The following is an 11,780-nucleotide window of genomic DNA, read 5'->3' as shown; positions in this document are numbered from 1 at the left end:
GGCAGCCACGCGTCTTCTTCAACAGGGCCAGGGCCTGCCATCGGGCTGTAGCAGAGGTGGGTGTTCAGGCTACAGAACAACAAGAGGCCTGCCCACCTGAGCGCAGGGAGCAGCAGGAGCAGAACACCCATCTGCTGAGTAAGCTGAAGGAGCTGCAGAGATGGTGCAGCCTCCTTGAAGAGAAGAGCAGAAGCTCTCAGCAGATATGGGAGGAGGTGGAGTGGCTCAAGGACAAGATGCGTACGCTCTGCCTCCGTACCCAGCAGCTGCTGGAAATAGTCTGGCAGCTCAAGGAGGCCTCTTCCGCATCCAAAGACACCACAGAGAAGGCAGAGGAGGTCAACCAGCTGCAGGGACAGTATTTGGAAAAGGAGGCTGCAGAGCAACAAGAGGCCTGCCCACCTGAGCACAGAGAGCAGCAGGAGCAGAACACCCACCTGCTGAGGAAGCTAAAGGAGCTGCATAGACAGTGCAGCCTCCTTGGAGAGAAGTGCTGCCTGCTGAGGAGCAGAAGCTCTCAGCAGATGTGGGAGGAGGTGGAGCGGCTCAAGGACAAGATGCGTACGCTCTGCCTCCGTACCCAGCAGCTGCTGGAAATAGTCCAGCACCTCAAGGAGGCCTCTTCCACATCCAAAGAGGCCACAGAGAAGGCAGAGGACATCAACCAGCTGCAGGGACAGCATCTGGAAAAGGAGAATGAGACGGCCAAGGAAGACCCGGGGTTCCCAGGCAGCACAAGCAGCAAGCTGCTGGAGCAGTGCAGCTACCTCCAACAAGCCCTGAGCAACCTGGAGAGTCACTGCCAGGCCCTGAAGGCCCAGAACCACCTGCTGAGAGACCTCCAGCAGGCTGACATCAAGCTTGGAGTGCTCAGCAAGAGTCTGGAGGAAAAATGCACACAGCTCCAGGAGATGGGGAAAAAGCTGAGGCCACACAGAAATCCCAAACAGGAATGCCCCAATCCCCAGGAAAAGCCGGGGGAGTCAAAAGTGTGGCCAGTGGCAGTCTGCATCTACATTTTCGCAGACCATCACCACCAAAACGAAGATTCTTAGCTCGTCACAGCTACAAAATCCTTATGAGGGCCCTAATGAGGACCCAGAAAACGAGCTTCCACTGACACCTGGACAATACGTTTACATCTGTGGAGACATGGATGAGGATGGCTGGTTTCTGGGAGAGCTGACGGATGGCACAAGAGGACTGGTCCCTTCCAATCTGGTGGAAGAAGTTTCAGACGATGACCTGGATATCACCGTGCCTCCAGGGCTTCGTGATCTCCTGCTGGATACCAATGACGAAGAGAGACCAGGCAGCAGGAGCAGGGGCAGAAAGCGATGGTCACCATCCAGAAATCTGTGTCCGTGTGTTGGCTCAGCCTGGGGGACGCCGAGATTCCTCTCCATAAGACAGCAACATCCCATCAAGATTCCACCTTTTGGGATGAAGGCTACCTCATGCTCCACTTGACGTTCAAGTGGAGTGTGGTCCATCAGCAGGAAGGCCTTAAAAATTCATCCCTTGTAAGACTGAGAATTTATTACACTGGACTGGAATAAAACAACAAAAAACAACAAAAACGCCAAAACAACTTTAAAAAATTTGTATATTGTATATTATTTATATATATTATATATTATAATATATGATTATATAATATATATATTATAATATACATAATATACATTATATACATAATATATATAATATAATAAACACAATAAATTATATAATATATATTATATATATTATAATATTAAAAAAATTCTAATAAAAATAACCAAACCCAAAAAGTGTGTCCAGTCTTCTTGTTTTTAGACAGTCTGCTTTTGTAAACGTACAAGGAAAGGTAGAGGCTGAGGAAAGCCTCCAAAGTCTTTCTCAAGCGCTCTACCTACAAGTATTAGAATCAAGAGAGAAAGGAATCATCACTGCTTGCCTCTGTTCTTTGGGACACCTGAAGTACCTTGGAAGGCCACACTTCCTGAGCCCTACAGACAGTCTGTCCCAAAGCAGCTGTTTGATCATTTCCATTGGGTGACAATGCATAGTGCTTGCATCGTCTGCAGGCACAGACTCAGATGCAAATCCACATCCTTAACTGTAGGTCCGTACATCCTTTATATACATGCTCTAGCTCCTACTTGAAATTTTCTGTCTGTCCCTATATGTCAGCAGGGCAATTAGCAAGTCTCCTTCACGTCTAGACACCAACTGCCCATACAAGTGCGTGTGATAATGCACGCGGCTGCCGCCAGCACTCTGTGTAAAGAGAAACTGTCAGAGAGCTGCACATCAGGGAGGGGTTCCTTGGTCTCAGCCTCTGCTTGCTTTTCTGGCTGGCTGTGAGGGACGCTCACAACCAGGTGAGACAGTGGAGATCTCTGGGAGATAGGACAGTTACATTCCTTGGAGCCAGATGTGAGTTCTTCATTCTTGAGAGTTGAATTCTCTTCTGGTGACACAGCCGGTGAGACACAGACAGAGGGACGCCAGTGGACTGTTTGTTCTTGCCCACTTGTGTGTATGCACATGGCTGTGAGCAAGGCTGTGCACATCTTCATGCACAAATGAGCGTGCACGGAGCCATGGACAGTGCTGGGGTTGCACACATGTGAGTGTGCATGGGTGAGTCCATTAGTGCACGCATGTGGGAGGGTGTGCAAGGATGAGGTGGTACGTGTGTGTGTGTGTGTGCAAGGATGGGGTGGTACGTGTGTGTGTGTGTGTGTGTATGTGTGCAGGGATGGGGTGGTACGTGTGTGTGTGTGTGTGTGTGTGTGCAGGGATGGGGTGGTACATGTGTGTGTGTGTGTGTGTGAGTGCAGGGATGGGGTGGTATGTGTGTGTGTGTGTGTGCAGGGATGGGGTGGTACGTGTGTGTGTGTGTGTGTGTGTGTGCAGGGATGGGGTGGTACGTGTGTGTGTGTGTGTGTGTGTGTGTGTGCAGGGGTGGGGTGGTACGTGTGTGTGTATGTGTGTGTGTGTGCAGGGATGGGGTGGTACGTGTGTGTGTGTGTGTGTGTGTGTGCAAGGAAGGGGTGGTACATGTGTGTGTGTGTGTGTGTGCAGGGATGGGGTGGTACGTGTGTGTGTGTGTGTGTGTGAGTGCAGGGAGAGAGTGGTATGTGTGTGTGTGTGTGTGTGTGTGTGTGAGTGCAGGGAGAGGGTGGTATGTGTGTGTGTGTGTGTGTGTGTGCGCGCAGGGATGGGTTGATACGTGTGTGTGTGTGTGTGTGTGCAGGGATGGGGTGATACATGTGTGTGTGTGTGTGTGCAGGGATGGGGTGGAATGTGTGTGTGTGTGTGCAAGGATGGGGTGGTACGTGTGTGTGTGTGAGTGCAGGGATGGGGTGGTACGTGTGTATGTGTGTGTGTGTGTGTGTGTGCAAGGATGGGGTGGTATGTGTGTGTGTGTGTGTGTGCAAGGATGGGGTGGTATGTGTGTGTGTGTGTGTATGTGTGCAGGGATGGGGTGGTACGTGTGTGTGTGTGTGTGTGTGTGCAGGGATGGGGTGGTACATGTGTGTGTGTGTGTGTGTGAGAGCAGGGATGGGGTGGTACGTGTGTGTGTATGTGTGTGTGTGTGCAGGGATGGGGTGGTACGTGTGTGTGTGTGTGTGTGTGTGTGCAGGGATGGGGTGGTACATGTGTGTGTGTGTGTGTGTGAGAGCAGGGATGGGGTGGTATGTGTGTGTGTGTGTGTGTGCAGGGATGGGGTGGTACGTGTGTGTGTGTGTGTGTGTGTGTGTGCAGGGATGGGGTGCTACGTGTGTGTGTATGTGTGTGTGTGTGCAGGGATGGGGTGGTACGTGTGTGTGTGTGTGTGTGTGTGCAAGGAAGGGGTGGTACTTGTGTGTGTGTGTGTGTGCAGGGATGGGGTGGTACGTGTGTGTGTGTGTGTGTGTGTGTGTGCAGGGATGGGGTGGAACGTGTGTGTGTGTGTGTGTGTGTGTGCAGGGATGGGGTGGTACGTGTGTGTGTGTGTGTGTGTGTGCAGGGATGGGGTGGTACGTGTGTGTGTGTGTGTGCAAGGATGGGGTGGTATGTGTGTGTGTGTGTGTGTGTGCAGGGATGTGGTGGTCCGTGTGTGTGTGTGTGTGTGTGTGTGCAAGGATGGGGTGGTACGTGTGTGTGTGTGTGTGTGTGTGTGTGTGCAGGGATGGGGTGGAACGTGTGTGTGTGTGTGTGTGAGTGCAGGGATGGGGTGGTACGTGTGTGTGTGTGTGTGTGTGTGTGTGTGTGTGTGCAGGGATGGGGTGGTACGTGTGTGTGTGTGTGTGTGTGTGTGTGTGCAGGGATGGGGTGGAACGTGTGTGTGTGTGTGTGTGAGTGCAGGGATGGGGTGGTATGTGTGTGTGTGTGTGTGTGTGTGTGTGCAGGGATGGGGTGGTACGTGTGTGTGTGTGTGTGTGTGTGTGTGCAGGGATGGGGTGGTACGTGTGTGTGTGTGTGTGTGTGTGAGTGCAGGGATGGGGTGGTATGTGTGTGTGTGTGTGTGTGTGTGTGTGTGTGTGTGTGCAGGGATGGGGTGGAACGTGTGTGTGTGTGTGTGTGTGTGCAGGGATGGGGTGGTACGTGTGTGTGTGTGTGTGTGTGTGTGTGTGTGTGTGCAGGGATGGGGTGGTACGTGTGTGTGTGTGTGTGTGTGTGTGTGTGCAGGGATGGGGTGGAACGTGTGTGTGTGTGTGTGTGAGTGCAGGGATGGGGTGGTATGTGTGTGTGTGTGTGTGTGTGTGTGTGCAGGGATGGGGTGGTACGTGTGTGTGTGTGTGTGTGTGTGTGTGCAGGGATGGGGTGGTACGTGTGTGTGTGTGTGTGTGTGTGAGTGCAGGGATGGGGTGGTATGTGTGTGTGTGTGTGTGTGTGTGTGTGTGTGTGTGTGCAGGGATGGGGTGGAACGTGTGTGTGTGTGTGTGTGTGTGCAGGGATGGGGTGGTACGTGTGTGTGTGTGTGTGTGTGTGTGCAGGGATGGGGTGGTGGCCATTTGCACGAGCACAGAGGTGTGCAAAGCGGTGGGCGATTGCTTCGTTGAAGCAAGAAGCAAGCGTGACAGTGCTCCAGTTGTAAGGAAGTGCATTGCTGGAACAGGGCAGAGCTGAGCCTGCAACTGCAGCCTCCTTTGCACAGCCCAGCTCTCAGAGGGTGAGACAGTTGTGCTTCCTGAGCAGCTCAGGGACGTTGTGGACAGAAGCAGCCGAGTCCAAAGTTCCTGGTGTGAAGTGCTCCGAACATCGGGCTCTCTGGGCGAGCTCCCGGCTGACAGCACTGCTCCCCTCTGCCCTCGCCCGGGCCTGCTGGGAGCTGCAGGGCCTGCTGGGAGCTGCAGGCCCCGCAGGAACTACCACTCCCAGGATGCTGTGCGGCAGCACCGGGCGCCGCCATGACAGTGCTGTGTGCAGTGCTGTGCAGGGCTGGGCCTGTGGGCTCAGGGCACCGGGTGCTCCTTCCCTGAGCCTGCCAGGAGGTAAGGCACCGTGAGGGTGGTTTGGGGGAGACCAAAAGACGTAGAGAGGACATAGGTGGGACATGGAGGTGAGATAGATGGGGCATGAACTGGATCTAGAGAGAGGGGTGAGAAGGCAAGGTGGATATCCGACAGGTGGGGACAGGGGCCTGTACAGGTCAAGGGCCAAGTCCAGCTCGGCAAGCACAGCAACATGTCGGGGACGCCGGGCTGCGGCTGGGGATGGAGCAGAGCAAGATGGAGAAAGGGGGGAACATTCAGGGAGCGAAGAAATCTCCAAGTGGGGCTTTCTCCATAGCTCAGCCTGCAGCGCAGCCACACGACCTAGGCAGGCCTCAGACTGGGATCCTGCTGCTGGGTGCTGCAGGGTGCAGCCTGGCTCAGTCCTCTCTGCACCTGGGGACTGATGGCTGTGTCTGGGATGGCAGTGAGCCTCCTCCACTCCAGGCTGAGCCACTCAGCTCTCCCAGAATTCCCGTCCATCCCCCTTTCTCATCCCTCCATTCCCACGCAGAACTGACTGAGGAGGGGAGGGATGGGTCCAATGGTGGTGGCAGATCTGGGACACTGCCCTTTCTGCTGCCCTTTCACATTGCCCTGAAGGTGGGCCCGGGGGCCTGGGGAGGTGGGCTTTGTAACTGAAGGAGCGGCTGCAGGCAGGCAGAAATATGGCAAAGACATGTAATCATTGAACGTAGCAAACAGTCAAGAAATGACAGTATTCCCAACCATTTCCCATCCTAACAATCCTTTCTGATCCCACCCCCTCAAACTCCCACCCCCAATCAACTTCCCTCCCTCTGCCAAAAACCTCCCAGCCCCCTGTTGTAATCCAAGAAGAATGGCAGCAGCCATGGATCAAGAGAAGGACTTGACAGAGCAGCAGCTGTGGAGCAGGATAAAGAGCAAACCGTGTTGGTGGTGGATGCGACAGGCAGTGCCAGCAGGGCGTCCCCTGCTTCAAAGTGCACCTTTCCTCTCTCACCCACCACACATTCTCTCCTGCATTCAGGGTCTGAGGGATTTCTTCCAGTTTTACTCCATATCCGCATGGCCAGTGCGTGATACAGAGCCCAAGTGGAACACCTGCTTGGAAAATGAAATCAACTCTCCCATTCAGTTCTATGAGCGTGCGCCTTCCTCTCAAGTGATGCGTGGTCATATTTGAAAAATCCAAATTAGTTGGATATAAGAGAGGTAATAGCATCATAACCGAGCATTGCTAATACATTCAATGATTATCCCGCAGATTCCAGCACCATTGGTAACATCAGACCCCATTGGATTCACATCCAATCTATTAACATAGTAGAAGCACAAGATAACCTGGATAATGCCTAATAACTCTGGTTCCTGAGACAGTAGTTGGCAAACCTGAAGGCAAAAGGTCAGCGTGCTAGGACAAACAGCCAGACAGCAGTATAGTTAAATATGGCTGCGTCCATCGACTGCCCGAAAAGCCATGCTTTTATAGCAGACAGACGAGGGTGTTTAAAAACCACAGACACCAATTGGAGGAAAGCTACCGCAATAACAACCCCTGGTCAAAGATCCCCCTTGAATGCCACAAGCTACTCATTCTTTTCCTAGAGGTGTCCTTGGTTCTCATGCTGTTTCTCCCTCCACAGCTGCTGCTCTGTGAAGCCCTTCTCTTGATGCATGGCTGCTGCTCTGTAAAATTCTTCTGGTATTACAATGGCCCCCCAGATTCCCACCCCAATAATTCCTTCCTCCAAATTGCAACACTGAATTTCAGAGTGTAACATTATCAGAGTACAATTTCTCCCCCAGAATTGCCACCGCACCAAGTTCCCTCCTCATCTCCCTTTCTGCTCTTCTCGTCTGCGCGTCTTCCTTACTTTCATCCTGTCCTTTTTCTTCTGGTGATGGAGATCTTCAGGCTGGAGGAGCTCTTGTCTTGCTGCAGCCACCCCAGCATCCCTTGCCAGCTGTGCTGTGCCCAAACTCATCCTCGCTGATCCATGCCAGCCGATCATCAATGTCTGCGATGTCCTCCGGGCTGCCTGCGCTTGTTGTCACTGCTGGAACAGCAGTCTGGAAAAGGCAATCTGGAAAAGTAAGTTCTTTGTACTTGAAAACTTCTCAGTTCTTTCTGATCTCGATATACAAAGTAGTTCCAAGTCCCTGTAGCTTTTGTGTTTTCTTTTGCAGAAGGATTCTGTGATTCTGTGTGATTCTGGATGATCTTTGAGATCCTTTTCAACCCAGGCCATTCTATGACTGTACAGTTCCATACTGGAACAAATATAAAATGCTAACTATGTAAAACATGGAGTCAAACCTGTGTGATTTGTCCACACCAGGAGGTGATTAGAAAACAATTTGTAAGCTACAAAGCTGCTTGCTGGAAAGGAAAAGAAAATAAAACTACAAGAATAAGGGAAAACATTTCTTCCTGAAAATAGGAAGAATAATGGACCTGCCATGAAATTTGGGTGAAGCTGCCTGATTTTATGAAGCTATTCACATTATTTTCTTGGTGCTGTGTTTCCCAAATGAGTGGTTTCTGGCTCTGCTTCAGCACCAGTCTGCATGTGAACATCAACTCTATTCACCATCTGGGAAGATTAGGACTTCCCTTCTCCCACCAGCACCACTGAATTACAGTTACTCAGTGGTTAAACAAAGGAATCCTTAAAGAAGGGTTTACAGCTGTCCTGTTATCTGAAGTGCTTGGGGCATTCTGATACTATTAAGCTCTATGTATTAACAAGTTAAAAATTAAAGGTAGGCATCTGATTGTTGTGACAGTTTCTAAGTTATTTGGAAAGCTGTACCACCCAACCACTCCTTCTATTTGATGGAGGTGACAAAGCTCAGTTTAATTTCTGACTGCTGTTTAAATTCTGAAGCTGGAGCTGGTTCCTGGAGCAGAAAAAGCTCGGAAGCTGTCCCTCCTACAAGCAGGCACCTCTGAGCAAAATATGACATCTCAGTTTCTGATGATAAGGTCAGGAGATCTGATTCCAGCGTCTAGCTTTCGGCTTCATGCTGTGTTAGTGGGACCTTTGGCATCTAGCACTGACCAACAGCAACTGACAGGCTGGTAACAGTGCACCCCAAAGCAGTTATGTGTCTGTTTATGTTATGAGGGAAAATGGTATCGCATTGAGATTTCATGTTTTTACACTTTGCAGATCTAACTAGCTGCTGGAAGAATCCTGTATGCCATGTTCACACCATTTTCAATCAGCTGGATGAGTCTGTTGTTGGCATTTTAATACCATTTACCAGGCAGGCAATATGTATGGAGTATTTGGCTCTCTCTACAGTCATGAATATTTGAGTATCTTCAACATGTGGCTCATTGCTTCCATTTCAGGCTGCCCAGAGAAGCTGTGGGTGCCTGTCCTTGGTGTTGAAGGCGAGGTTGGATGGGTGATGGGCAGCCTGAGCTGGTTAGTGTGCAGCCAGCCCATGGCAGGGTGTTTAGAACTGAATGATCTTGATGTTTTCTTCCAACCCAAGCCCTCCTGTGATCCTATGATTCTATGATTTCATTCAGGTTTATTGAGATGAGTTCTCCTAAATGCGCTGTTCTCCATATGATTATAATTGGAGTCTAGATGAATGACTTAAACCAGACACCAAACTTTCTGATGGCCAAAATGAAATGAAATCAATCCTTGACTGTGTCAGTAGTCTGTAACTAGAGCCCATCAGGTAATTCCCAGCCTCCTGCCTGTATCAGTGGCTGCACACAGTGAAAAAGTCTGATGGGATTTTAACCTATAAAATATTCCAAAGCAACCAGAGGGTGAATATATTCACTATGCAAATACCTGCAGGAATAAGCTTGTCATGTATGTCCTCAGGTAGCACAGTAGTTAATGGTGGGACTCAGTAGGTCATGCTGCAAGTTGAGTCTGCTGATCTTGAAGGTCTTTTCCAGCCTAAATGACCTTATGCTAATATTTCTGTATTTATTTCTGTTCAGCTCCCAGAAAACCTCCCACCCAGCCCCCAACTGACCCCGTGATGAAAAATAAAACAGAAACCTCAGTGACGCTGGCATGGTCCCCTCCGAAGATGCACCTCCCCATTCCAATCCATGGCTACATGTGGAACCCAATAAACTAACTGGCTTCACGTGGGTGAGTGCCACAAGTCTCATGTCCCCGTCCCAGAGTTCACGGTGAGCAATCTGTCTGAAGAGGCTGATGATCAGTTCCGAGTGTCTGCAGTCAATGCGCATGGACAGAGCCCGTCTCTGGAATTCCCAGGGAGCGTGCACCTTGGTAAGCACAAAAACCCCAATGGAAATGGGTCAGTGTGTGCTGAGCTGCTGTGTTGGTTCCCTAAAGATGCTTCCTTTGACTTTAAGGATAGCAGTGCATTAACACACAAAAGGATTTCCTTTATTCCCAGTTCTCCTATCTCATATCAACCTCCAGATACCACTAAAGTGATACGAGTTATGTTTCTGTGACAGAGAGATGAATATCCTTATCTTTTGATATGTCACATGTGCAAGAGGCAGAACTTTCTGTAGCAGATCTTAAGCATAGAAGTGCTTCTTCCAGCACTCATGCAAAGGGAGAAGTAGAAATGTCCCTATGATTTAATCTTCCATCTCTAAATGAGATACCAGACTTGCATCTAAAGAGCATTAAGACAAACGTTGTTCTTCCTCAGACCCAGTCCTGGCTGTGAAATCCCCCCTAACAACTGGTGAAGCTGTACCTGGAGTGGATGCCATGTTTACTATTGACCTTACAACAACGTGTTGTGGCACTTGATGCCTCAGTGGTAAAGTCTTACAGGAAAGCGAGACCTGCATCATCAAGAGAACCCAAACTACTCACAGCCTAATCATAAAGAACGTCACCAAGAACGATGATGGAGCAGAAGTGAAATTTGTTGCCAAAAATGTTGATGTCAGCACCAAGATGAGAGTGAGAGGTATTTGCTTTGATCCTTCTCCTTTCCTCTTACAGTCAAGGCATAGTTGCTGTGATCTGATGATTAGAACTGGGGCTGCAGGCATTCACTGACTGTACCAAATACCTGAAATTGCATCCCATGGACTGACGTGAGTCCTGGTAATGACCTAAACATGATAGCACAGAGTGTAGGGTAAGCCAATCTACCCAGCTGCTTGGTATCTGAACCAGATTGCTTCATGCCAGCTGATGAATGTCTGCAGTTCACAGCTACTGGCCAGTGCATTCAGTCACCAGGTTTACCACTGCATGACCATAGAGCAGTACTTTCAGCTCCAGGTTCAGACAGCCTTTCTGATTGCACTGGAATAGTTTAGAAGTAGGGGAGCAATCAATCCAATAATATCTCTATCAATCAGCTTTGCATGACAAAATATTACAAATAAACATTCGTTATGGGAGGAGCTGTTTGTCATTGGGTGGAAACCTCTGCAGAAGCATGTTTAGAGCATTCTTAATCAGTAGAAGGAGATGTTTGGTTGATTTTTACTTAGTAAATCCTGCAAGAAGACCAAATGAAATATCTTGAATTGCTCAGCACTGACACAACGATGAGTGCAGGAACAGAAGGTGATACTTTTTCAGAGATGTTGCAGCAAACATTGACCACGTTAGCCTGATGTCAATTGAAATAACGAGGCCTTTGCTCCTGACAGGTGCTGCAGTGAGATTTACCAATAAGAGCAAAGATGTAGAAAAGATCTGCGCTCGGCTGCGTGAGGAAGCCAAACTGCAGGCTGAGCTTTCAGACACAGGTGCTACTGTGGAGTGGATGAAGGATGGGAAGGAGCTCAAGGCCAGTGAAAATTATGAACTGCACATTGAGGGGAAGAAACACACCCTGAAAATTCACAGCGTCTCAATGGATGATGCTGGAAGTTGTCAGTGCATCTGTGAGGGGGATAAAATGCTCTATCAGCTTTCAGTGAAAGGTATGTGACAGTCTGGGCTGTCCTCTTCCTGCCCAGGGCCAGCAGACTGCATTCACCTGACTCCCCGACAGTCCAGCTGTTGTCAGACAGCATCTGGGGTGTTTTCAGTGGCTGTTTTGACTTGAACTGGCCAATCTGCTTTGTAGAGCCGTTTGATTTCTGTGTTCTGTCCTGTGATTCGTCCCTAAGATATAGAGGAACTCAAGGGAAAGAGAGGAAAAAGAGCATCCCAGCCTTCCTGCTCTTCTCTCAGGGTGGCCACGAGAGATGATGTAAAATGCTCTTTTTGTAGCAGTGATCCAAAATGTAGAAGAGACCTGTGAAGAGTCACAGGGATGTTTACTTAGCTGTCATTCCGTGGTGGGCTTTTTCTTGCACAGATGGAGAGAGAAACTGAACTTTCCCACGCAGGTCTC

At 49.7% G+C, this 11,780-nt stretch overlaps 1 long non-coding RNA gene across 4 annotated transcripts; it reads left to right on the top strand.

Annotated features, from left to right (window-relative positions):
* Window positions 1–5,370: 5,370 nt before the first annotated feature.
* LOC146755323 (uncharacterized) lies at window positions 5,371–11,352 on the top strand. 4 transcript variants are annotated; one of them, XR_014938123.1, is made up of 4 exons: window positions 5,371–5,468; window positions 7,361–7,545; window positions 9,427–9,727; window positions 11,089–11,347. It is a non-coding gene; the product is annotated as an uncharacterized LOC146755323 (long non-coding RNA). The 4 variants fall into 4 exon arrangements; XR_014938124.1 differs by having other exon boundaries at window positions 5,373–5,468; window positions 7,369–7,545; window positions 11,089–11,352; XR_014938126.1 differs by lacking the exons at window positions 9,427–9,727; window positions 11,089–11,347 and adding an exon at window positions 7,641–8,242.
* Window positions 11,353–11,780: the final 428 nt, after the last annotated feature.

This window comes from Coturnix japonica, chromosome 33, assembly GCF_054131305.1.
Source record: "Coturnix japonica strain WE chromosome 33, WE-NBRP24, whole genome shotgun sequence".
NCBI classification, from domain to species: domain Eukaryota; kingdom Metazoa; phylum Chordata; class Aves; order Galliformes; family Phasianidae; genus Coturnix; species Coturnix japonica.
This window is presented reverse-complemented; position numbering and strand designations above follow the sequence as displayed.